Source organism: Peromyscus leucopus, chromosome 1 (genome assembly GCF_004664715.2).
Source record: "Peromyscus leucopus breed LL Stock chromosome 1, UCI_PerLeu_2.1, whole genome shotgun sequence".
NCBI lineage: Eukaryota > Metazoa > Chordata > Mammalia > Rodentia > Cricetidae > Peromyscus > Peromyscus leucopus.
This window is the reverse complement of record NC_051063.1, coordinates 142,627,319-142,650,866: the sequence shown is the minus strand read 5'-3', so window position 1 is coordinate 142,650,866 and position 23,548 is coordinate 142,627,319. Positions and strand designations below refer to the sequence as shown.

The following is a 23,548-nucleotide window of genomic DNA, read 5'->3' as shown; positions in this document are numbered from 1 at the left end:
CTAAAAGCCCTTTGATCTGTCTCCCACCTACTAGACTGTGGCTATCCGAGAAGGATACCTTTAGTTCTCAGCAATGTCGGACACCCAGTAGCTAGAAACAACTCCTAACATCATTCAGTGCTGGACTCTTGTGGTAGGTGCTTAATGGATTGCCATTTTACTGATGGAAAAAGCATGACTGAACAAAGAAGGGCAGGCAGTGCTAACGGGGTATGAAAGGGGAGGCAGAGGCAGGCGGATCTCTGTGAGTTCCAGGCCAGCCTGGTCTACAGAGCGAGTTCCAGGACAGCCAGGTCCACACAGAGAAACTCTGTCTCAAAAAAAATAAAATAAAATAAATAAAATAAACCCAACCAACCAACAACAAAAAACAAAAAACAAGGTATGAAAGGGAAGTCAGCACATTGCAAAAAGACCCTGGAGTCTCAGGCCATCTCTCCTGGGTGGTTAGCTCTGCACATGTCCACGGCTGCTTCCTTGGAGGAAGGCCATCCCCATCGTCAATTCACTGGAAGCAGCAGGTACAGGGCTGGTGACCTACACAAGATCCCAGGCCCTGTGGCAGTTTCACAGCACCCACATCAAGAGTGGGTACTGCCGGGCGGTGGTGGCGCACGCCTTTAATCCCAGCACTCGGGAGGGGCAGAGGCAGGTGGATCTCTGTGAGTTCGAGGCCAGCCTGGTCTACAGAGGGAGTTCCAGGAAAGGTGCAAAGCTACACAGAGAAACCCTGTCTCGAACCCCCCCCCAAAAAAAGAGTGGGTACCGTTAGTTTGGGGGAGGACATTGCCTGTCACTCCGAACATGTTACAGTATGTTGACAGCTTAGTTGGTATTCTGTCTGACTCTCACGTCCACACTGTGTGTCTCAGTTTCCCTCCCAATGTCCACGGGAATTCAGGGTTGTCCTGAGGAGTGCCTCTTCCTGTCCTGTGGATCCTGGAACCAGGCTTGGTGGGTAGCAGATGTCACTGTTCAGGTTCCCGGTTGGACTCCATGTCTGTGTCCGCTCCTTTTCTGCCCTTTCTGTCTGTGTGGGCATCCCGAGCGCTGTAGCTCTGCTGTGGCTGGGTCTGGAGGCCTGGGCCTGGGGGCCGGTGGCTTTGACTCAGCAAAGCCCATCTTCTTTGAGGCACTGACACTTTCCCAGGTGTCCCCGCTGGTGGCCTGATCCTATAGCCATCATCCCACCTCCCTTGTCATCCTCGGAAACCTCTCTCACCCCGCTGCTCCTGTCCCTGTCACCTGCCTCTCAAGGCCTCCTCCCTTCAGTTCCTTTTCAGCTGCTGGCCTGAGCTCCCTCGGGGAGTCTGAGCTTTGGGGAAACAAAAGCCAGGTGTCTTGGCTTTGGCCTCTTCAAACAAACCTCCCCTGAGGCAGGGCACAGAGAGACCTGGCTTCCTTTGTAGCCCAGAGCCAGCAAACACTGAGATTAAAAAAAAAGAAAAACCCAAATTAATATATCAGTAAATTATCCTGCCACACTGACATACTCTGTAATCAGGAAGACAGGGAGAACATGCCAGGGAGGAATCTGGAGGAGGTGGGAGGAGCCCGCCCAGACAGCAGCAGTGGGGGGCCGGCCGGGCAGGCCCTTGGGAAGCTTCAAAGCCTGAACTTTTCCCCTGCGATTTTGCTTGGGGTTCAAGGGGCACCTGGCCCCACTGCCGCTGCAGTGACAGCAGCAGTCAGACAATGGCACCTTCCCAATGTCTTAACCTAGGAAATGACAAGGAGTCTGGGCTTGGAAGCCTTGGCTGCAGTTAGACTTTATCTAAACCACTTTAACAGCGGTCTCCGTATTGACTGGCCATGGTTTTTTTTTTTTTTTTTTTTTGATCGAAGCGGTGATCTTAGTCAGGGGGTGGGGGTGGTGGGGGTGGTGTGGAGCCCAAGCAAGCGCCTGTTAGAACCTGGAGAAATTGAGCCAATCAAAGAAATTGTAGCTCGACTCCAAGGAGCGCAATCGTTTTCAAGGCTTGGAAGTAAAACGAATGAAACCGTCCCGTTCTCAAGGTAGAGAAGAGCTTGTTCAGACATGGCAGCACTGGTTAGCCCAGCCGTCCCTGGGACCCTGAGAGCGTCATGGTCGTTTTAAAGTTGGGGGAAGCTGAAGGCCAGAGAAAAGAAGCGCCCGAGCCAAGTGCAGAAAGTCTGAGCTCAAAACTGAAGACCGGTGCATTGGCTTGGAAGGTAGTGGTGAGAAGGTGGAGTCATGACTACCACAGCCCCATACTCAGAGGTTGGCCAGGAAGGGGTGTCTTTTTCCTCATGCAGGCCAGCGGGGAAGCACAGGGCAAATGCACAGTGTAGATAATGTGACAGGGACTGTGTGGATGAAGACAGAATGGGTGTGCTCAGCTAATGTCACCTTAGCTCAGCATGAGATCTGATACCAGAGACAGGAAGAAAACAAGGCAGGGGGAAATGGAAGTCATGAAAGCTGAAGCCGGGCAGTGGTGGCACAGGCCTCTAATCCCAGCACTCGGGAGACAGAGGCAGGAGGATCTCTGAGTTCAAGGCCAGCCTGGTCTACAGAGTGAGTTTCAGGACAGCTGGGGCTACACAGAGAAACCCTGCCTCAAAAAACAAAACAAAAAAACAAACAAAAAAACCTGGAGGAGATGGGAATGGGGAGTGGATTGGGGGGGCGGAGGTGGGGAGAAGGACAGGGGAATCTGTGGCTGATATGTAAAATTAAATTATTATAAAATTTAAAAACAAACAAACAAACAAAAACCAAGCAAACAAAAGCTGCGGAGACCGTAGCATCAGGAGTGAACAGGGGAAAGATTTCAGAGCCTAGTCCAGGCGAAGTGAGTTAGCGAACCACAGAAGAGGAAAGGCATGGGGCAAGAGATGGGGAGGGAAACGGAGGAAGAGCAAGCATGTGGATGGTTAGGAAGTTGTCCTGAGAATTTGTACAAAACAAAAAGAATATAAAGCTCGGGGCAGGAAACATCTGCATGGAGAAGGGTGTGGGAAAAATCAGAGCCACTCCCTGGACCAGAAGATTCGGGCCAGTTGAAGAATCACGTTATGATGGGAAGAGAAAACATTCTTTATATGGTTAGTCAAAGCAAAGCAAAACAAATCAAAACTTAGAGCAGAAAAAAGAAAAAAAGCTTGTATTCTCTTTAGAACTTGCTAAAATCACAATGTAAACGTTGCCAAATTAGATCTAAGGCAACTAGCTCCTGCATATATCTGAAGACAAGTCCTACGGCTTTAGGAACCGTAATGTATTATCTCATAAAACTATGGCTTTAGTACCACGGTTTATAAAATGGTCACTGAGTAAGTCACCTTTCCATTTGTGGCAAAATTCTCCTAGTAGGAGGAATGGTTGTTTTGTCTCAGTGTCTTCCAGTTTTCAATCCATGATCTCTATACCCTGTGCACCTCACCGATAAGTCTAGGAGGTTGTGTGATTGCAGGAAACTGTTCACATCATAGAGGCCAGGAAATGGGTGTGTTTGTGATGAAAGCATCCAGTCTCAGCATCCCCCTCAAGGGGAAACCTCCATCCCTCTATGGGGCCCAACCTTCTGAAGATTCTATCACTTCCCTGCGGCACCAGATTGGCCACCAAACATCTCTGGCCTTTGGGGAACTCGTGGGTTTAAACCATAACAGTGGCATTTAGATATAGGTAGACCCAATATGTTTTGGTCTCACATTTCATTTGCTCAAATTATCTAGTTTTGGGGGATTGGAGTCATGGCTACTGATTCCTTTGATTCTTGATTTTCTCACTCTGTCTGCAGTGACACCTCCTCCCACAGTGTATGAACTGGAGATCCTGGCTTGTTGGGATTCAAACTGATTAAGTGTCATAGGATTTTACGTGTTGGTTTTGGCAATGAGCAAGTGGATAAGCTTGGTACCCTGATGCTTTCACAGCCCTTTTGGCAGATCTCAGGATTTTTTTCTGCCTGCTTTCTTGATTCTCAACCTCCATTCAGAAGGCAAAGGCTTTTAGTGGCTTGACCTCCCAATTGGGTTGAAGCCTAGTTATGTTATGACTGCTAACATTGGTGTTTCATGAAAGCAAGTGTCAGTCTGCAGATTGTAGACAGCAAAGACCCTCTAAAGAAACAGCTAATCTGAAGATTACATTGTATACCTCAAGGGTTGTGTTCAAATGTTGGTCATGTGTTACACACTCCACAGTAATGTTTACCACAGTGTTAAGTATTCTGTGCACAAATGAAAGTCTTGGTAACACACAGCAACTGCAGGTGAAGTTTAAAAGGCCAGGTACTCAGCTCCTATCAAATAGACTGCTTTTTTTTTTTTTTTTTTTTTTTTTTTTTTTGCCACTGGCTCATGAGACAAGAACTCAGTTGTGGAATTTACACCATTTCCCACAAGTGGGCTTGGCCCAGGCATCTCATGGAGGATGCTTCTGTGGCTTTAATTTGATATATCTCTTTATGGACAATTTAAACAGAGCAATGAAATTTGGTTTCTTGCCATGGATAGATTCTATTGGAGAATAAACTCTTATTACATCCAGTGTACCTTGAGGATTAATCTCAATATACTTAAGTTCCATTTAAGGAAAAGAAAAACTAACATGACCAATCACTAGATAAATTAAAGCAAAAACACCAAGAGTTCCAGAACAGCCTGGGCTCTGGGAGCAGGCCTCTGTCTCAAATCAAACCAAATGGAACTCAAGCATGAGTACAACCAAGAGACAGTAGTCATTTTGTGTTGCATTTTTGAGGAATTTGGTTCACATGCCTCTCCCCTACTTTGCTGTAGGTTTTTTTTTTTTTTTTGCGGGGAGGGAAAGAGACACTATTTATAGATGATTTCTAAAATAATGGTAAAATATGTTATGAGTTCGCTTTTTTTTTTTTCGAGACAGGGTTTCTCTGTGTAGCTTTGCGCCTTTCTTGGAACTCGCTTTGGAGACCAGGCTGGCCTCAAACTCACAGAGATCCACCTGCCTCTGCCTCCCGAGTGCTGGGATTAAAGGCGTGTGCTACTATTGCCCAGCTAGTTCGCTTTTTATTTTATTTTTAAATTATTTATTTTATTTTATTTTGCCCACATGTATGTCTGTGTATTATGTTTATGCAGTGCCTTAGAAGGCTGGAAGAGTGTGTTGGATATCTTGGGACTGGAGTTATAGATGGTTGTGAGCCACCATGTGGGTGCTAGGAATTGAACCTGGATCCCCTGGGAGAGCAACCAATGCTTTTAACTGTGGAGCCATCTTTCTAGCCCTGGTTTCACCTTTTAAAACATATTTTTATTGAGGCATGACTGGCATACATAAACTGTGCATATTTAATGTCTGTGATTTAGTAAGTTTTGACATAGACCTCATTAGCTTGTTCCCACTAATGTGCACAAAAGTTTTATCTTGACACAATTTAAGCACCGGAGTTGTTATTAAGAATTTAGACGGTAAACATTTGTGTTCACCACTCCCTTCCTATAATGAACATTTCTCTTTTTGCTCCTTCTCAAACCCTGCCATCTGACTCAGCCTCAGGCCTTCCAATGATTTGGACTTCCAGGTGCATTTCAAAATAGGCTTGATGGAATGATAACCCCCAAAACATTCCTATGCCGATCACTCATTAGAGTAGAGCATTTATTTACAAGGTTTCTTCTCCTGAAGACAATAGTACAATGTACAAGCTGTAAGTGTCTATTTTGAGTTTTATTATTAGTGCTTGCATTATATTTACATATCCAGTGTTTGTGCATCTGTGTGCACAAACACTGAGTGTGTACCCCATTGCACATATGTGGAGGTCAAAGGACAACTTTGCAGGGTAGATTCTCTCCTTCAACCATGTGCAGGGTGAAGATCAAACTCAACTTGTTTCCTGCTTTGGCAGCAAATATTATCCACTGAATCATTTTGATGGTCTGAGGTATACATTCTGGACTGATTTTTGCCAAATGCATACAACTGAGGAACTCAAGCAGCTTTCAGGATCTAGAATGTTTCTATCAACCCAGGGAATCCCCTGAAACCCATCATAGACAATCCTTGTTCCATTTTTTCCTGAATTATTATAATTTTGTTGTTTTTTCTTGTCATAGATTCATTTATCTGTTTTGAAATTTTATAATCTTAGAAGTACATCATAAAAACAATCCATGTAAGGCTTTAATCATAGACATAATGCTGCTGAGAATGAATTGTGTGTATATGTATCACCAACCACCATTTTAAGAGGCATAGAGTATGTATGCTACAAAAGAAATACTAGGAAATTCTGAGCGAGCACTCCAAGGATGATAAAATGCTCGACGCCTTAAAAAATTTTACCATAAAAAGAACTTTGTAGGGATGGATAGATGGCTCAGTTGGTAAAATGCTTACCGTGAGAGTAAGAGGACCCGAGTTCAATTTCCAGAACTCAGGTTTAAAAAAAGCTGGACGTGGTGATGGCTGGTGTACACTTGTCATCTCAGCATTGGGGCAGAGGAGGCATGTAGATTGCTAGAGCTTACTAACAGCAAGTTTGGCCAAACTAGTGAGAGACCCTGATTCAAAAAAAACAAGGTCGGTGGCAACTGAGGACAACACTGGCCTTAAGCTCTGGCCTCCACACACTTGCACATACATGCACTGTCAACTACCAGACACACATAGCTGTACACACACACACACACACACACACACACACACACACACACACACAACATTTTAGCAAGGAAGATGAGTAAGAATTACCTACAACTGCTTAAAGCACGTGTCAGCAAACTTTTTCTACAGCGCACCAGAGGGTAAATATTCTACGTTTCACTGGCCATATATTCTGTGTTGTGATTACTTAATTCTACCGGAAGTTAAGAGAATGCAAGCCACAAGCACTATGCAAATGAAGTCCGATTACATTTCAACAAAACTTTATTCGTGGATGCTCATATTTGAGTTTTATATTTTCAAGTGTCACATAGTATTCTTTTGTTTTGTTTTCCCCAGCCATTTGGAAGTTTGAAATTCATTCTAATCACACCACTCACATGAAGAGATAAGCTGTATTTGCTAATACTTTATGTATAATGGGCTATCAAACAGAAGAGGGGTGATTATTATTAATTTTATTACACACACATATATAAGTATATATTATGTATTTATTTATGTGTAATAGAGGGCACACTACTGCTATAGCAAGCATGTGGCAGTCAGGGGACAGCTTGCTGGAGTCGGTTATCTCCTAGTAACTGGGGTCTGAACTCACGTCATAAGCCTTGGAGGTAAATATCTCCACCCACTGTCCTTCCCGAAGGTAATAATTATTCTCTTTAAGCCTAGTGGGCAATATATGAAGACTCAAGGAAGCAGCTTCTGCTAAAATCCTGGAGTTCCTTCTAGCCATTAGAGTAATTCCAATGGAATTATTAGTTGTATTTCCTCTTCCCTTAGTAGCACAAGGGTTAAAGGCCGTTTCCACACCTGCTCGGTGTAGCTCACCTCCCCCGCTACTCTCAGTCTACTCTATGAACGTGGGCAGATTAGTTAGTACCATTCTGTTCCCAGAATTCATCCCAAAACAATAGAACCAGATATCTAGAGGTATCCTCAAAATTCAGTACGTGACTATATAGAAAATCCTGAGAGCAGGCGATGACATCTTTGTCCGCTCTCATCATCATTACGGTCTTGGTCTCGTCCCTGAGACGCCATGGAGACATGTGTGTTGGTCAGTTGTCTGCTGTTGTCACAAAATAATTGAGGATATTAACTTCTGAGGGAAATTTATCTTGACTCAGAGGGCTCAACACATAATCTCCAGTGAGGAAGGATATCATGGTAGGGCTATGTGGTGGAGGAAGCTGCTTATGTATTGGTGGACAGGAAGAAGAGAAAGACTAATAATTGGAGAGCACGATGAGGGTAAGAAGGATTTGGAGCACACCAGTGAGTTGGGAGTCCCAGGATCCCATTCCAAGGCGTACTCTCCATGACCTGGCTTCTTTTAAAGACACCACCCTTCCCGGTAGCATTATAAAATGGGGATCAAACCTTTAAGGAACTATGGGCAAGGGGAAGACACTTTACATAAAAACTGGAACTGTATGTGTATTTTACTGAAAAGGTCTCTACTTTGCATGGGCTGGAATAATAGATGGACTTAGATGCTTCCTCTCACTCGTGACTTTCATTCTCCTTAAGTTACTGTCCGGTGCTTCAGTCCTGAGACTCACTGTTGTTGAAACTTGAGAAGAAACAGCACCATGCTTCTAGCCATGAATATTAGCATGGCTCATGCAAAAAGGTAAGAGTTTCTATTTGGTCTTGTCCTGTCGTCTTGGGTACGTTATTAACGACAGGGCCCTATGCAGGCCCTGCCTGCTTTTGATTCCACTTTAACTTTTTGTCTCTCCATAAGCACATGAGGGAAATATGTGCAGTTAAATGCACTAACCATGGTTATCACTATCCCTATGGGTTGTAGTCACTTATTAGGCCACAACTGACCCGAGGAATGGTTTGTGATTGTGTCCAGATGTCATGTGACTAATGTCTTGGCCATTTCAAGCTTATTATAATTCATGCCAAGCCTCGAGAAGAGACCAGTCAAGAATCCACACCGGGAGCTCCCCATTTCTCCGCATCCTCCTTTATGACAGGTATATTATATTACTGTACTGGCTTATTCTGTCATCCATTCCCCAGGCCTGTTCATCTTTACTTCCATTTTGATCATGTGACCTTCCCTTCTGTTATCTGGCTGGAACCGCAGCACCAATGTCTCGGAGCAGCAAACACAACAAGAGTCACCAAACAGCAGAGAAGACCTGGCAGGCCTCTCATAGCATCATTTCCATCTTTCAGATGAGGGGACAAGGGGACAGACGGCATAAAACCTCATGCCTCCAGTCTAGAGCTCTTTTTACCACAGTCCTTGTCTAGAGGCAGGATCTGATGTGGGCTGTGTTGTGAAGGAAGTCCGATGGGCCAGGTGACCACGAGTCCTGCCTTCATGCTCTAACTGCAGTGGTTCAGCACTATTCCCATATGGACAAATACAATAGCTGGGATATTACTGTTATGACACACACTCTCAGACCATGTAAATAAACATCAGATAGCCAGACCACGCCTATTTGTGAAATCACGTTTGGGATATCTTTATGTTTTCCTGTAGGAATCTCAAACAATACTGGTTTCAGACTTTCTATATTCAAAAGCCCTGGTGGTGAGAGAGAGTGAAGACCTCCAGTATTAATGTAGATATTTAAATGCTTGGATGTTCGTGTGAGCGTAGGATACCAGAAAGAGCTTTGGCATGAGGCAACATGGAGGGAGACACGAGCTGATGGTGGATGAGTGTTTATCACAAGGGACATATGGAAGTGGTGTCAGGAGGCAAGATGCAAGCCGAACAAAGCTAAAATAACAAGATACAAGGAAAACCAAGTATTGGCAAGTGAGGAAGTGGGGGGGGGGGCGCGCGGGTGGTGGCAGGCCTCAGCAGTTCCTAGGAAGTTAAGGTGGAGGGGGAAACCGTGCGAAGGAACCCTGTAAGGGAACCACTTTACAACTCATCACTTTATAGACTTCAAATGTCCCATGTGCTTTTTGAAGGACCGAATCTGAATTGACTCTTCACCATTTTCTAGTTTGACCCCAAAATGGGAGTTCCCAGGTTGCATAGAAACAATGGCATTTTGAGTAAAGAGGATGAGCTCATAGCTGACTTTCTAAATTTCGTGTTTAATAAGTACTGCTTTGAGCACAAGTGTACTTTCTCCATACAAAAGTGCTTTTTAAAGTATGATATAAAGTGATACGCTGGTATGGACTAGATGCTCAACTGATCTAGATTTATATACAAAATATTCTATCTATAAATTTGGAAAATTATTTCACCTTATTGTGTAAGACCCAAATACTAATACCTCTTGTTTCATTTTTTTTTTTTTAAATCTGAAAATCCTCTTTATTTTTGAGGAGACTCAACAGTTCTATTGCACAAACAAGTTGAAGGCATAAACGTACGGGCGTGCATGTCCTAAGGTCATGCATGTCCACTGGAGCTTTCAATGCAGGGTCACAGAAGGGTCTAGAAGAGACAGTAATTAGATAACTGTTTTTCTTTTCTAAGGCCTGTCTATTTCCTTCACCCTCTTCAAAACAGCCTTCAGGAGACATATATATCATGAGGATTAAAAGAAAAGGGGGAAAAAAAAGAAGTAGGAACAACGAGAGCTTTCTTTTATTATCCAGTAGTCATGTGTATTATAACCACCCATCATTAGCAAGAGGAAAAGGAATCCTGTGTCTAATAAGAAGATGGTAGAACATGGTAGAATACTGTCCCGTTTTGTCAAGGCTTAGGCAGCAAAAAGCCAGGGAGTGAAGTAACTGTTTTCCCACAGTTAGAAGAAATATGGCTTCAAAGTTTGCAGCCCGGAGTATTTGCTTAGAGTGGAGAGGATCAAGACTTTCTGGTATTTACAGAGAAAAAACAACAACCACGACGGCAGCAGCCTATCTTTCAGGAAAGGAATGCATGGTTAAATTGTCTCCGCTCCTTCGTCCTTAGCAACCTGAACTCCCAGGCCACATTTTTGCCTCTCTAAGAAGCAAGTGGGAACTTGAAAAGTATGTAGCCTGTCGTGAAGAGGGAGCAGTGAACTTTGCCCAGGTCTGCAGCCAGCTCTGAAATCTGAAACTTCACAAGCTCCACCACTGGGGCTTCCCTCCCCCACCCTCCTTCTCAGTCCTGCACATTTTTTTTTTTTTTTGCCTTAGCAAACTCCCTGAGCCTCGAAGCAGAGGAGTGGCCCAGCTAAGGGAAAAACTTGTTCTCTAAAGTATTTCTCGTGTCATTAGAGTGGAAGTACTAAGCACAAAACAAAACATTAGACCCGACTTTATGCTCGGAGTGGCGAAGTTCAGTCCATTGGTGTTATGCACCAAGATTTATTTTGCATTCATTTTAAAAGCTAATCATCAACATTGTTGAGGTTTCCCCCATGTAGAAATGATCGTGGGGCTGGGACTCTGTTAGGGAGGGAGAGGAATTATGAAAAGCCCTGTGTTTGGGGTGCTCTCTGTCTGAAGGGCTCACAACTGTAAGTGACTTGGTAACTGGAGCTGTGCTAGCTGCTAAGATTCTTCCACGTAATTGAAGATTAATTTGATTCCCCAGATTGTGGAGGGTGGCTGACAGTAGGGGCTGGGCTGGGTGGAAAGACATTGTTTGCACCACAAAGAAGGAGGTGTACCCTAAGTGACTGCTATATGGCTGCTCATAAATGTTTACCCTCCTAAGCAGTCACCAGGCTCTCTGCTGCAGGGATTGGATCCTGCTGGGTGGGAGGCAGGCGCCCTGCCATCGTGGGTAAGGCAGGTGAACCTCAGAGCAACTTCAAATATTTTGTAAAGAAAGTAATAAGTAGTAATGGCTCCTCCAGAATCCATTAACTTGGAACAAGCCAACTCAAGGGCTCTGGCTTTCTCAAGTGTCTAATGTAAACAATATGAACGTCAATAGTGGGGGACATTCCAAGATAGTATTAACACGATTGATTTATTGATGGTTACACAATGGGAGGTTATCTTTTGTTAATTGACTCTGTAAATAAGCTTGCAGGCGGTAGTGCATGGGAGCAGAAGGAGGGGAGTGTGACCTGCCCAGAAAAAGCCAGGCACCTGGGTTATCATTTTTTAACTCCCAGCCTGTTTTAGTAAATCCTAGGGCACTTAGTCTTGTCATTTCAAACTCAGGTTAGCAGTCTTCTTTCCACTCGGAATTTCATGTTCGTCCTTCCCCGAGGGGTGAGTGCAAAGTGGTGCGTCCTGATGGACACACTAAAAGGCGCATTTAAACGTCTGCCTCAAGAAGATACAAAGTCTAACAGTTGGAAGGGTGGGGGGCGGTAGGAAGGGGTGTGTGTGTGTGTGTGTGTGTGTGTGTGTGTGTGTGTGTGTGTGAAAGAGAGAGACAGACAGAGACAGAGACAGAGACAGAGAGAAATTGTAGGGATGGGGGCAGAAGGAGGATGTGTGTTTGTGTGTGTGTGTGTGTGTGTGCGCGTGAGAGAGAGAGAGAGAGAAACAGAGACAGAGACAGAGATAGAAAGACAAACACAGAGACAGGGAGAGAAACAGAGACAGACAGGGAGAGAGACAGACAGGCAGGGAGACAGAGATAGAGACAGAGAGAGAAACACAGACTCAAACACACAGACACAAACATACACATCACACACACACACACACACACACACACACACATCACACACAGGACAGGGAGTGAGAATCCACCAATCTGAGTTATTCACAAATCTAGGAACAGGGAGCAAGTGGCAACCTCAGTCCTGAGAGTCTTGGAACCTCTGCACAGCAAGTGATGCCCTGCAAACTCACCTCCTCTGCTGCTGATGCCCTGTGACCTCACCTCCTCTGCTGCTGACACTGTTTCTGCAGCAGCTTTGGGTAAAGGTGGAATTGCAGTTTGGCAACTTCTACTTGGAAAGAGAAAAAAACCCTTTCTCAATTCCAGCTGAAGTGATCAGCTGAAGTGAGTCCTTCCGGATAGACATGTAACACTGCAAGCTCTTCTAGGTGTGTGTGTGTGTGTGTGTGTGTGCGCGCGTGCCCATACGTAAGGGGGTACACACGTCTTTGTGAGTGCATACCTATGTGTGTGCTTGTGAAGCTCAGAGGACAATCTCCTGGGCTATCTTTTGTTTTTTCCAAGATGAGGTCTCTTTCTGGAATTTGCCTAGCAAGCTGAGCGGGGTGGTCAGTGAGCCCCCAGGATCCGCCCATCCCTGCTTCAGCAGTGCTCGCACTCCAAGTGTCCACCGTCACATCAAGCTTCGCACATGGGTTCTGAGGCTCAGACGCATACTGGTGAGACAAGTGCTCTCCCAGCTGAGCCACCTCCCCAGCTCTGAATTGATTTCGGGCCATTTCCACAATTAGCAGAGATTGTCTGGACATTAAAATTTCTCATTCTTTATCCCTTTACATCGTCTAGAACATTCTAAACACATCAACTCTCATTTTATGTTGGCCTTCCCTCTCTCCCCGAGGCCGGTCTATTTTGATCTGATCTTTCCAACCTCAGGCTTTCCTTCTGCTTTGCCTCTTATCAGATGCCCTGATGCCCCGATTCCTTGCCACCTGGAAGCCATATTCTTTGCCGGACAGGGCAGAGCGCTCACCTGCATCAACCCTGGCTTTCTTTGTCTCCATCGTGAGCCTGCCTTGGGTTAGCCTTCCCTTCCGGAACATCCTGCCTTACTTGCCTCCATGTGGTCAACTTCTCCCCTCTATTCCCACCCCGCCCCTGTCTCTCGTACCAAAACTTTGGGTCCACCTTCTTTCCTCCATTGTACATCCAGTAAGTCCCCAGTTCCCAAGGCCTCTCCATTCTCCTTTTTCGTCTCCTCTGAGCCTATGAACTAGAATATACCGGTGGATGGATGATGCTTCCACGCCATGGTACGAGTCAATGTCTGTCAAATGAAAAAGGATTTGCCCTCCCCCTGTAATTTGGGGTCTCTGCTTCAGGTGTTATCTCTCCTGGATATCTTCTATGATCGTGTTATTTCAAGGTTCAGAAATGTCCAATATTCAGTTTTCTCCTGCATCCAGTGAACTCTTTTTATTTTCATTGAATTTACAATTATTTTTTTTTGTATTCTAGAATACTAGCCTGTGCTTTGTATAGATAGATGTCCTTGACTAGAGGTTTAATATACATTTTTTTTCTTTTGTTCTTGTTTATTTATTTGCTACACTGGGGATTGACTTTAGCATTTGACAGCGGAGCTGTATCTGCCACCATGCTTTATTTTTAAATTCTCACTTTAAATGATTAATATTCAAAATGTTTTCATGTTTATTCCTTCATACCACCTTCTAGAATATTCGAAAGCCATCAGCTCACTAGGGGGTCTCGGTACCTTCTCAACACGGTGTGGGTAGGATTCCCCTCTGGCCTTGAACCATGTCTTCAGTGCCAGCCAGGCCTGAAGTTTTGTTCCCTCTGCCTCAGCCTCCTGAGGAGCAGGGACTCCAGGGATGCGTCACCAGGTCTGGCATCCCTCACACATTCTTGACATCATGAGGATGGGAAAACCATAGCATTCGGTCCATGGTGTGTCTTCAATTCTCAACCTTAATCCCCCAGGCTAGGGACTGTGGTATAGTCTCTCTCAGAACGCTGGGCAGCCACAGTGAGCCACACCTCTGCCAGCCACAGGCTACTGGATAGAAACCACGAGAAACTCTATAGTATCCTGTGCTGCCAGTGTATTTTGGATACAGGCATTCAATAAATTACCGACAAGACCCAGGCAACGCGTCATTATAAAATGGGCTCTGTGTTAGATTATTTCGCTTAGTTGGAGCTTTTTAGGTAGTGTATCTAAGGTAGGCGAGTATAAACTCAGGCATTCAGCAAGCTGTCTCTACTAAATACATTCCTTATATTTTCATTTACCGTAGCTTTATTAGAATGCAGTTTTATCTATCTGGGAGTCTCTGCCTTGGTCGTTTCCCACCGAATCTGTTTTACCTCTCCACTCCATGCTCTTAGCTCACCTTCAGTTCTTCAGCCAGGATGCTTATTCAGCTGTCCTCTGAAATGGACTTTTCCTGGGTCTCTAAGGCCCATCTCAAATGCTTCCTGGTTCCTGGAGTTATTGCTGGTTCCATCCATCTAGCTCCCTGTTTGAGTACTTGCTTCACTAAGCATGTTCTGTAGGTGTTTCTAGACTTGGTTTCATTCTTTCCCAGTAGAATGTAAACACTTGGAAGACAGGAGCTAAATCTAATTTCTTTCTTCATGACTAGACTCTTCATGCCATGCACACAGTAGGTACACAGAATGCTATCCTTCAGTTTCGTTGATTTTCCCCCTTCTCCCTCTACTCCTCTTCCTCTATATTGTAGTGGCAAGATGTATTTCTTTCTCTCTTGGTTGCATATTAGTGTTCAGAATTGTGTGTTTCCTCATGGGCCCACCCATTTTGCGCCTTTAGTTTGGAAGAACACATATTTATTAATGCTTATGTGAAAGTGCTCTTCAGGGTGAACCCTTCAGACCAGCAGCAGAAAACTCCTTCAGTTTGGATCCAGGCAGCACCCTTCGATTTTATCCTGTGCCTTTCACATCTGGAAACGAGCTACACTGAAGTCTTGGGGCACACAGAGTTGCCTGCAACTCAAAAGGCAAATGCCAGCACTGTGGGCCACTGGGGAGAAGCATGTGGTCATCCAGAAAACAAAGGCAGCCCTGTTCCCCTTCTTCATAACAATTAAGACATGAGATTAATAGAATCTTTCAATTCTTGAATGATGCCTGCAGAGTAGTTTGTGTTTGCTTTAACACAAAGGAATACTTTGGAACCCTAAAGGTCACCCAAGAAATAGGAGAGAAACAGCTTATGAATGTGTGCTGGTGGATTTTTCAAGAATGACATGAGTTCTTTGCAGTGTGTTCTGGCCTGGAAGCTCCTTGGCATGGAAGCTCTCTATGATTTATGACTGAGAGGCATTTCCTGAGCCAAGAGTCCCCATGACGTTGGGAGAAGGAGATGGTGCTGTAGTGGAAAGGGGAAGATGGAGTCTCAGTTCTCATTCTAGAATTCACTTAATGAGCAAAATGTTCTTGCTAACAAGATCAGCCACAATCCCTTCCCCTAACCCTGTCACCAAAGAGGAAGACTACAGCCCCCCCCCCTTTTCAACACTGTCTGCTTAGTAACTCTATGGAAATCTGCTCTCCTAATTTTCTAAGTGGTTATCTTAGAATGAGCCTGGCTCAGAACTTGTGTACAGGACTTTGATTTCTCTACAGGAGTTGTAATGGCTGCTAAATATTCTGTCATAGGATACCCATGGTTCTTGTTTTCCTTAAATAAAGCTGGAAGCCAAGTTTTAGTAGGGAGCAAAAAACGAGGCAATTGAGGTACTTTCTAGAGCTGTTGGTTGGAAGGACAAGGCTATATGTAGCTCTCTAGTTGTCTTCCTAGGAAACTAACACATCAAGGCAATGAAATAGCAAATGAAGTGTGTGTGTGTGTGTGTGTGTGTGTGTGTGTGTGTGTGTGTGTGAATTCTGGTATACAGGAAGAGGGCAAGGTGGGTGATGATACTATAAGCCTTGGAAAAGGTCCGTTCAGGACAAGACAATTCAGAATTATCGCATGTGGGCGTCATGTGTGTCCCATACACACAGGTTTGTACATAAATCCACATTTGAAGTGGAGTAGTATTCTTAAAAAGGAAGAATGAAGGGCTCATTTACATTTTAATCTGCATCCAGCTCTCCTGGACTTGTAGCTGTTGTGAAACAGGCCACGGACTGACCACAAGTCACACACATTTACTCTGAGGTGATGTATACAGGGTTTGAGTGCTGACTCCAAGTCAGTCTGTCACCTGCATTCCAGGCCCTCTACACTCGTAATGACAATCACATATTCTCTGCCTCTTATTGAGTAGCTACTATACACCAAACACAGCGCTTTACGGGCGTTATAATATCTGTTGCGGACAATGGTGCTCTGAGAAGGTAAAGAGAGGGTATGGCCCAGAGTATGTGGCTGCTAAGTGATAGAAATAGATGGAGCTCTAGTTCACTGGCTCTGCTTTTAGCTACCTCTCTACCTGACCTCGAATGCTGTTCCTCAAGATTTTAAATGCCTATGTGAGAGAACTCTGACTAAAAAGCCTGAGACCATGCGCGCGCGCGCGCGCGCACATGCGAAAACACACACACACACACACACACACACACACACACACACACACATACACACAGAGGTTCATACATAAATCTACATTTTAAGTGGAGTAGTATTCTTAAAAAAGGAAGAATGAGAGATTCATTTACATTTTAATCTGCATCCAGATCTTCTGAAGTTGTAGCTTGTGATTCTCGTGCCTGGAAACCCTTCCTTCTCGTCTCCTGTTCGTTAGGGTCCCCATAGATGTTTGCGTTTGTTGCCTTTCAGATAGGGGATCATGGGGAAGGGACAGAGACGGTGGCAATCCTGTTAGGAAAAGGAACGGCAGAGTGGAACTAAGTGGTCCCCCACTCTATACGATAAAACGAAAACAAGGTCGGTGTGGCATCTTTGAATGTAAACTCTGGGTCGATTAGATCCTTGGTGGCCAGTGATTCTAAACGGATATTGCTGATTTGCAGAAAGTTAAGTAATTTGACCTAATCTAATTGTAAAACTATTCTTTTCCGAGTGTGATGTAAGTCACTCAGGGCAGGTCGGTGCATGGCAATCTTATCTGTTCTTACTTACTGCATACTTAATTGTATTGTTTTTGTGGCAGGGTCTTACTATGTAACCCTGTTTGGGCTGGACCTCACTATCTAGTTCCAAACACACAGAGATCTGCTTGCTTCTCCTGGGATTAAAGATCTGTCACCATGTCTGACACCTTGCCTAGCCTCTTTATGAGACAGGTTGGGACCAAGGCTTGAAACGTTTGGAAGATTAATAAACATCCTATTTGAAACAACAACCCCTGAGTGTATACAGAAGAAGTGTGTTTCTTAAGGGAAGTGATCACTAGTTTAATAAAGTAGAGATCTGGCAAATGAAATTTAGAAATAACCATGCAGATGTGGAGAGCCTACCAAGGTTTTGTTAGGAATAGAGAAGAGTCCTTGGCACTCTTACTGGACCTCGCTGGACAAAATCATCTCTCAGGGCTCTGTGACAGCGCGAGGAATCATAACCCTCAAACATCCATTTCTGGCCCTGTTCCTGGAGGGGCAGGGTAAACGTCAAGGGCACAAAAGGGGCTTCGGAGCCCAGATGTGGCTTCGGATAGGAACCAGAGTCCTTGCCTCAGATCAAAGGGTGAGAGTCCTTCGATCTGTTGCCCTTTGAAGAACGTGAAGAGGGGCATCAAAAACCGTGGTGAATTTAAAAAGCTAGGCTTATTACAGGCACCTGGGAAGCAATTCTCAAGGGATTCTCTGGCTGCCGGGTACCTGGGATTATTTAATTACAGGCCACTCATGATTACCCGTGAAAGAAAGAGAGGAGGTGGAAAAAACCAACACTAGAAGTGGTGAAAAAAAAAAATCCTATAAACTGGCTTGGGAATCTGCCGTGTGATTTCCCCCTTAGAAATTCGCCTTCCTAATTACGCTTTGTTTGTTCCGATATTAAGAATTAGTTGGTTTCCCTGGAGGAGCTCGGAAGTTAAACTGAGGAGAGAGTTGGTTGAGGAGCATGCCAGTTGGAACGTGGAACATCAAACAGTTTCTGGCATTAGCGTAGCAAAAACTATCCCAGAGTTATTTTCATCTTAAAAGAGAAGCCTAGTCAAGAGCACCTCACCAGCCTCCCACACCGTGGGAGGGGTTTTCAGTGTCTATGACGTTCAGAGACTTGAGCTATCCATCAGAGGCTCAGGTGGTCGGACGTGGTCTCTCTCTCCTCGTGCTGTGTGGGAAGGTTGTGGAAGCTTTAGGAGGCGGAGTCCGCTGGAGGAAGTGGGTCACTGGGGACAGGCCTGGAGGTTTTCAAGCCTGGTGTCACTTTCTGCCTGCTGGTTTCTGTTTCCAGAGTGCGGCTGCGATGTGACCAGCTGCTTCATTCACCTGCCACCATGATGGCCTACACCTTTCCTTCCACTGTGAGGTGGAAGGAACCCTCCCTCTTTTAAGCTGCTCATGCTCAGATATTCAGTCTCAGCAATGAGAAAAGTAACACATAATGATTTCATTTCTGTTATTAAGTATGTGCAAGTCTTACTTTGAGTACTTATGACCTTGTTATCACCGATCTTTGCAACTATAGCAAATAATAAACCAGATTTCTCACATTCAAGAGCAAGTCCCTGGCAAATAAAGGGGCCATGGATACAATGAACGTTACTGTTTAGGTGATCTCATTGTGTGGCATTGAGGCAGTAGCACAGGCTAGCTTTGAAGCATTTGAGCCAGAGGTGAATTAGGAGTCAGATTCTTAGGCTTATGAGGGCATCATCAAGGGGTCTGGATAGTACTCACCTCTGCTTTCTCTCGACATTTCCAACCCTCTTTCCATTTTCTTTTGTGTTTTGTTTTGAGGCAGGGTCTTACATGTAGCGCAGGCTGGCCTTCAACGCACTAGATAGCTGAGGATGCCCTGGAGCCTCCTGCTATCACCTCACAAACGCTGGGATCACAGGCCATGCTGGTTTACGCAGTCCTGAGACTCAAACCCAGGGCTTCCTAGTTGCTAAGCAAGCGCTCTATGAGGTCAGTCCCCCCTTCCTTAGTGCCCCCTAGAACCTGTAAATATATTTTAAGTTGAACTGATTTCATATTCTAATGTTTTCTAAATATGGGAAACCTCCCAAGTGGGCAAACACTTCTTAAGCTTATTGCTCTTCTACGACTACAAATCAGAAAGAAATTTAGAGATTCAGTGAAAATAGGATGACAAAATCGACATTCCAATTCATAACGTTGATTTAATGTGATGCAGGAAAGGTTGCTAACATTCAGTCATCACTCATGACTTTAGATCATGTGAACTGTAAAGGCGATGCCTAGCTACCCTTGGGATATACCAGACAACTTTCACCCTTCCTTTACTGCAAAGCCTTGGTGCATGCACCCTGTTGGCACATCCTCTCATCATCACTGGATATGAATTCATAATTCATTTTCTATCCTAAAGACAGCTTTGTGGGGCTTAGTAAGTATACAATTTGGAATATAATAAGCATATAACTTTGTTTGGTATATAACTTAGGTACTTAATAAGTGTGTAATTTGGTTTGTAATAATTATTTAACTTTTTGTGTGTGTGTGTGTGTGTGTGTGTGTGTGTGTGTGTGTGTTCACACAGGTGGTTTTATATATATCTGTGGTGTGGAAGCCAGAGGTCAACATCCAGCATCTTCCTCAATGGCTCTCCACTCGAGTTTTTGATCTCACTGACCCTGAAGTTTACCCATTGGCCGAAGTGGCTGACTAGTGCGCCCCAGAGATTCTCCCCAGTGCTGAGAGTACAAGACATGACACTGTGTCTGGCTCTTTACCTAAGTGTTGGGGATCAAACTCAGGTCCCCAAGTCTGTATAGCAAACACTTTTCAGATTGAACCATCTCCCCAGAGCCTGGGAGCCCTTTCTATGAAAAGAAAATAAAGATGGTGAGAACAGAGTTGGCAAGCCCTGGAAGGAATGTATGTGCAGAAGTCCTAGACGTCAAGTTTCACGAACTTTAGACATCCATTGGGTTCAAGTACCTCTCTGTTGTCTTGTTATTAGAAGTAAAGGAGCCTAACCTGGCCATAGAAAGGAGCATCTCTCTTTCTAAGGATATGACTTTAAGTATATGCTAGTACATCTAGGAGTAATTCTCAAACACAGAAAAGTAAGTATTTTTCATCAGTAACACAGAGACAATTGAAAAAACACCTCTATATCCAATATTCTTATCCCTGCAGACTCCTAGCTGGAGATCTTGCGACAAAGCTGTGGAGCTCTTGTCCTACGTTGCTACCCTGGAGACCCAGGTGACAGAATTGGGGAGTAGTGACAGAGGTTAAGCTTAGCTTAATCTTTGTGCACAGCCACCCAAACTACACAGATCCTGGCAACAGGGTCTTGCCCGCCCCGGCCTAGTGACCTGTGGGCAGCTAGGGCCAAGGCGAACTTCAGACCATTATTTCTTTGGGGGCCAGAGGGACAACCTGAATACAGAGGTCATGGCCTGCTTCAGGGACAATGTCTCAGAGTCCAGTGGTTGTCATTAGGCGTGTTGTAAGTCAGAGCTTCGAAGCAAACAGAGGGGACACAGACGGGTCAGACGGGCAACGGAAGCCAGGCTCAAGAGGGCTCAGGGCTCTGATGGCCGTAGGCAGGGTGGGGCAGATAGAAACCAAGACGTTGCTGTTTTCTTTTCCTGATAGGTCTCAAGTCTGCAACACCGTCCTTGCTCTCCTAGACACTGGCTCAGAAATCCGTAATAAGAGACGGGTGTGGCTTTCCCTACTGTGAGGAGTTTAAAATTATTGCTAATATAACATTTTTAATATTATGTTGATTTTATTCCCCCACTCTGTGTGTGTGTGTGTGTGTGTGTGTGTGTGTGTGTGTGTGTGTGTGTGTGTGTGTAACAAGCATACCACAGGACTTGTACACAGGTCAGAGGACAACTTGCAGGAGTCTCCTTTGACCACGTGGGGCCCACGGATCTGACTTAACGTGGTTGCTCTGAGCGCCAAGTGCCTTTGCCCACTGAGCCATCTTGCGAGCCCTTGAAATGATTTTTCAGAGAGGATGGCAGAAGAAATGGGATCAGCAAAATCAGTCTCCCTCCTCCCCCCCTCAGGCTTTCTTCTGCTCTCTCTTAAGACTGGAAAATCCTCTGCAGTATCTCTGCAGAGGGAAGACCAGAGGCCCAGGGATCCGGGGCTCACCTCTAAGAAAATGTATCCACTTGGGAACATTTTGAGTCTTGTCTTCCAAGACTCCTGACTTCCTAATTCTCTACCATGAGCTACTGTGGATTTCAAGGAACGTTACACATTGTTCCCTCACGGACACGCCATTTATATTCATGTATATATTGTATGTGTGTTTTAGTGAAGGACACCCACTGCACACCCATTTCTCTCTAGTAGAAATACTGAATTTTGTCTTACTTAAGATTGTTTCTAAGTGATATTCTTTCATCCGGTACTTTATACTTAAAAAAAAAATCTTTTTCTGGTTCCTTAGTGCTTTATTGGTTACTCTTTCTTGTTCATGGTGACAAAGAATTTTGCTGAAGTTTATGAATTTACTTAGTTATGGAACTTGAACCCAGAGCCTTGCACATGCTAGGCAAGCACTGTAGCTCGGAGCCATACCCCTAACCCTTGCTGGAAAGTTTTCATGGGGGAAAAATGTTTTTCAGAGAAAGGAGGTTTTTTTTTCAGACTTAACTCAGCTGTAAGATGTAGTAGGCCAACATCTGTCTAATCAACCAGATCTTTAAAACAATGATTGGGTAGAGATAAGTGCTCATTCACCTGTGGCTTTATCAGTTATAATACCTATAATAGCCTTTCTGTTTTAATAAGATGGTAACTGTGGGGCGTATTCATTTCCCCCCCAGAAATATGGGGGGCATTTGCAAGTTTAAGAGTGAAGAGGTTGCTTTGTGTGAGGGACCCCCTCGGAGTGAAGAAGGGTTCATCTGCTGACATCAGCCGGAGACTAAAGAGGGCTTGCCATTAGCTCCCACCATCAAAGCATCACGGGAACTTGACCGGGCAGGCTCTGCCTTGACTTGGCACCTTTTACACACCCAATCACACACCATCCATGTTCGCAAAGCTAGCAGCTCTGTGTTTGTGGAGGCCGAGACATGTTGAGCAAGCAAAGTGAGAAGTAAAAGAGGCTGTAAGGAAGGATAGACTTTTTTTTTTTTTTTTTGGTTTTTCGAGACAGGGTTTCTATGTGTAGCTTTGCGCCTTTCCTGGAACTCACTTGGTAGCCCAGGCTGGCCTCGAACTCACAAAGATCCGCCTGCCTCTGCCTCCCGAGTGCTGGGATTAAAGGCGTGCGCCACCACAGCTGGATAGACTTCTTGATAGAACATTCCAGAACAACATGTCACCCAGACCTGCCAAGGAGCATTAAGGCAGCCAGGAGAAATATGTTTGGGGAGTTGACTTTTTTTAAAAAAAGATATGTTTCGTTTTCTGTTTATCATCCTTCCTTGACTTCGAACTTTTCAGGTACACCTTTCTCTTGAAAACAATTTAATCCGTGATGGTCTTACCCACTCCTTAGGACAATGCGGCAGGTTTACCCAGAAACTTCACCGAATAGAGATGAGTTTACATTTTTAAAGCGGAAACAGCTGGATAGCCCCAGCCAGGCACGGAGGTGGCTTTGGTTTCTTTAGCAAAGGGGAACTGCCAGGGCCCAGAGTGAACAACTGGGCAGGCAGCCACCACGGGGAGAAGAAAAGGAAATGCGCCATCATAAAGAGCCAATCGTGAAAAATGGAAAGTGAGATTGAGCCAAGAACAACAGGAAATAAACAGACCTGGAAGCAGGAGAGACCAAGAGGCATGCAAACGGGGCTCGGGAAAGGGGCAGCGAGAGCAGCAGCATTGCAGCCATTAGAGAGTCCTCCAGACACGTCTGAAGAGGTCTTCAAACCCAGCTTGCGTCGGTCTGTCTCAGTGCATGACCTAACAAAAGCCAAACGAAACGAGAGGCGGAAACTTGATGTGTCAGACTTCTGAGTGGCTGCTTTCTGCTTTCTTCCGAGAAAATAAAGCGACTCTGTGGAATTACAGCCTGGTCGTGGGAAGGAAGAGATCAGTTTGGCTTCGTGGTTAGAAAACTGCATCCAAACAATAAGTTAGGGGTTTACTACAGGTTCTAGAGTTTTAAAGTTTGTGTGTGTGTGTGTGTGTGTGTGTGTGTGTGCGCGCGCGCGCGCGCGCGCAGGTCTGCAATGGTATTGTGGCACACCGCCAGAGGACAACTTTGGGGAATGCATTCTCTCCTTTTACCATGCACAACCTAGGGATGGAAGTCAGGCTGTTAGCCACTGTGCTGCTAGTTCTTATGT

At 44.9% G+C, this 23,548-nt stretch overlaps 1 long non-coding RNA gene across 1 annotated transcript; it reads left to right on the top strand.

The window, feature by feature from the left end:
* Positions 1-6,368: 6,368 nt before the first annotated feature.
* LOC114700661 lies at positions 6,369-8,862 on the top strand. Its single transcript, XR_003735725.2, has 2 exons — positions 6,369-8,258; positions 8,660-8,862. It is a non-coding gene; the product is annotated as an uncharacterized LOC114700661 (long non-coding RNA).
* Positions 8,863-23,548: the final 14,686 nt, after the last annotated feature.